This window comes from Nyctereutes procyonoides, unplaced genomic scaffold (genome assembly GCF_905146905.1).
Source record: "Nyctereutes procyonoides isolate TBG_1078 unplaced genomic scaffold, NYPRO_anot_genome, whole genome shotgun sequence".
Lineage (NCBI taxonomy): Eukaryota > Metazoa > Chordata > Mammalia > Carnivora > Canidae > Nyctereutes > Nyctereutes procyonoides.
Window position 1 is genome coordinate 71,255,493 of NW_026575146.1, and position 4,150 is coordinate 71,259,642.

Consider the following 4,150-nt stretch of genomic DNA (forward strand, 5'->3'; position numbering starts at 1 on the left):
TTCCTCCACGTCAGCGCTACCCCCCATCCGCCACCAGCGATGATTTCATGAGTCCATACTACAGCACATGTACACGTCACTCCGTGAGAAGCAAAACCTCTACTGCAGCAAAAACAAAACAAAAAACAATTTTCAGGGACAAAACCACACAGCGATCTGGTTTTTTCCACACCCAAAGGAAGAACCCAAATGTTGATATTCCGTGTACGAGGATCTCAGGCCTTCCGAAAACTGAACAACGGTTTCTGGTATTTCTGCAGAGACAAAGTGCGGGTAAACCCTCCAGGTGGCCACGGGGGCGGCCATGTTGGAACATTGGACTACGCAAGGCAAAGGTGCGAATTTGGGCCAGAGCAACTGAAGCATGTGGAGATGGGAAGCCACTGAAATAATCCCACATCCTCAACGTCTACTTTTGCGGAAGAATGGTAAATTTTCAGTCTGGAGCTTGGGGAGGCCAACCTGGTGCAGGTTACACTGCCTTCCGCAGGCTGGACAGGAAGTTACATGGCCGAGAGGTATATTATCCACTTTGTATTTAAAAGGTTTCCAGGGGCGTCAGAGTGGCTGAGTACCTTAAGCACCTGACTTGATTTCCCCTCAGGTCATGATCTTAGGGTCTTGAGATTCCCCCCACCCACCTGGAGCCTGTCCTTAACGGGACCTTCCCTTGAAATTCTCTTATTCTGCCCCTTCCCCTCCACATACTCTGTCTCTCTCAAATAAATAAATAAAATCTTTAAAAAAAGAAAAAGTTTCCAAACGGAGGACTATGAATGCAAGTGTCCACGAGCAGCAGTGAATGAACTTTTGGTAAGAAAAACGAACTGTGGGACAGCTGGGTGGCTCAGCGGTTGAGCCTTTGCCTTCAGCTCAGGTCCTGATCCTGGAGTTCCAGGATCCAGTCCCGCATTGGGCTCCTTGCAGGGAGTCTGCCTCTCCCTCTTCCTGTGTCTCTGCCTCTCTCATGAATAAATAAATAAAAATCGAAAGAAAGAAAGAAAGAAAGAAAGAAAGAAAGAAAGAAAGAAAGAAAGAAAGAAAGAAAGAAAGAAAGAAAGAAAGAAAAAAGAAAAGAAAGAAAAGAAGAAAAGAAAGAAAGAAAAGAAAAGAAAAGAAAAAAAGAAAAGAAAAGGACTATAGGGCAGCCCGGGTAGCTCAGCAGTTTAGTGCCACCTTTAGCCCAGGGTGTGATCCTGAAAACCCAGGATTGAGTCCCAGGTTAGGCTCCCTGCATGGAATGGAGCCTGTTTCTCCCTCTGCCTGTGTCTGTACCTCTCTGTGTGTCTCTTATGAATAAATAAAATCTTTAAAATTAAAAAAAAGGACTGTAAAGGACATCCAATAAAAGCCTAGAGGGAAAGATTGTGAAAGCAGTTTTTAAGAAACACAAGATTCCCAGAAACTGGTACAGTGTGAGTGTGGCATCACCCACTAGAGGGAAAGAGCAGCTGGAACAACCTAAATTGGAATTGGGATTGGAGCCTGGGAAAAAGACCACCAGAACAGAAGCCAACAAAGGCCTGGAGCCAATGAGAAAGGCACCAACTGAATCCATCCCATTTTAATGTGAGTGTGGTGGAGGGCAGTAATCCAGTTTTTAGGGCAAAGAATGCTAAATTTGGGTGTTCACCAGGTCATTGTTAAAAATTCAGAATCCTGGACTCTAGCCAGAGTCTGGTTTAGGATGCATGGGGTGTGACTTAGGAATCTGCATTCATTTAAGTTTCTCAGAGGATCTGAAACAAGAGGCCTGTCACAGACAATCATTAAAAACAGTTGTAAAATGTTCTGTAGTTGCAAATATGATAGGTAACTCCTCTCACTGCTTCTGTCTTCACTCAAATTTTATCCAGAAAAGCCCACGGAGGGGTGCGAAGGTGGGAAGAGCCTCTCATATTACTATCCATACATTACTATAAACTAGTATTACTAGAATTTTTCTTCTTAGGATTCATCACCTTCCAAGATTATGTAATCCAGTGTCTCTCCCTCATTATACTGTAAAATCCATAAAGGCTGTATCTTTGCCTGTTTTGTTCAGTAATGTGGCCTCACTGTACAGAACAGTGCCTTGCATAGTGTTAATACTTCAAAGTATATCTGAAGGAATGAATACCAATAACCTGGTATTTCAGATTAAATGCTGAGAGCCATAGGATGGGAAATTTCCATTTCTTTTCCTTTGAGAAAACTATAACTTGGATAGGTGGATAACTATGTGATATTTATGAGATTAAGGCAAATTACTCAGTACTGAGAGGCCAAGAGCCCCACTCCCAGGAGAGGAAGAAGGAATAATGAAGAGAAAGCACATTTCTCAATTCAGCAGCAATCATTACAGCTGGAATGAATCTTTGATATGGTGGCACCTCTCAAGGGTGATAGTTTTGTGGACAAACACAAAGGTTCTTCTCCATGACTTCCCTTAAGGAACTCATCTGCTGGGGATCCCTGTGTGGCTCAGCAGCTTAGTGCCTGCCTTTGGCACAGGGCGTGATTCTGGAGTCCTGGGATCAAGTCCCACGTTGGACTCCCTGCATGGAGCCTGCTTCTCCCTCTGCCTGTGTCTCTATCTCTCTCTGTCTCCCATGAATAAATAAAATCTTAAAAAAAAAAAGGAACTTATCTCCCATTTCCTATAGTTTCCTCCGTTCTTAGAGACTGAGACTCTTGTCTTCTTTATTCTATTTATCCCGAGGATCCCTTTTTTCTGCTCTTCCCGGTTTATATTCAGTTATTGAGTCTCCGATCACACTCCATTTGGAAGACAGTATCTGTGTTCTTTAGAACTACCTTCGAATGACTTACTGCTTCCTTCAATGACAAAACATTCTGACTAGTTCACTAATTTATTCACTTTCCAAGTCAACATATTTGCCTTAATTTTTCTGTGCTGGGAAATAGAAAATCATGCAAACCAATATCCAAGATAACTTTCTGGAAATTATGACAGATTTCTCAGTCTGTGCTTTTTAGCCATATAATTAGCTACAAAATTTGGCTCAGTGTGCTGCCCAATGGGGTAGCCACTAGTCACATATGGCTACTGAGCACTTGAAACTTGGTTTAGTGCAACTGAGGAAGTGATTTATTTTGTTTTTAAAACTTTAAAATTTAGGGACACCTGGATGGCTCAGCGGTTGAGCCTTTGGCACAGGGCATGATCCCGGATTCCCGGGATCGAGTCCCACATCAGGCTCCTTGCATGGAGCCTGCTCCTCCCTCTGCCTGTGTCTCTCATGAATAAATAAATAAAATTTAAAAAATAAATAAATAATAAAACTTTAAAAATTTAAATAGCAAAAAAAATCAAGGAATTTTCAATCTACTTGGAAAGCTAAGACATGGACATTAAAAAAATAACTTACTTGGATGCCTTGGTGGTTCAATGGTTGAATGGCAGCCTCCTTTGGTTCAGGATGTGATCCTAGGTCCTGGGATCGAGTCCTGCATTGGGCTCTGTGGGGAGCCTGCTTCATCCTCTGCCTATGTCTCTTCCTCTCTCTGTGTCTCTCATGAGTAAAGTCTTTAAATAATAATAACTTACTTAAATCCTATGTTGCTTTAAAGTCCTTTAATAAGAGTCCTTGCCTCCACTGAAGTAATATACCCCTTGAACAAGAAATTACCACAATCCCTTGAACCAGTTACAGTGGTCACCCCTTATCCATGGTTTCACTTTCAGGGGTTTCAGTTACCTGAAATCAAAGGTGGTCCGGAAGCAGATGATCCTATCAACAGTAGCCTAACTCTAAGTCACAATTCCTACTCCGTATCACATAGGCATTTTATCATCTCACGTCATCACAGGAAGAAGGGTGAGTACAGGACAATAAAATGTCTTGAGAGAACATATTCATATAACTTTTATTACAGTATATAGTATAGTATACAGTTATAATTGTTCTATTTTATTATTAGTTTTAGTGTTAATTCTTACAATGTCTAATTTATAAACTAGACTTCATCATAGATGTGTATGTATAAGAAAAAACTATAGGGCAGCCTGGGTGGCTCAGCAGTTTAGCGCCGGCTTCAACCCAGGGCGCAATCCTGGAGACCCAGGATCGAGTCCCACGTCAGGCTCCCTGCGTGGAGCCTGCTTCTCCCTCTGCCTGTGTCTCTGCCTCTCTCTATGTCTCTCATG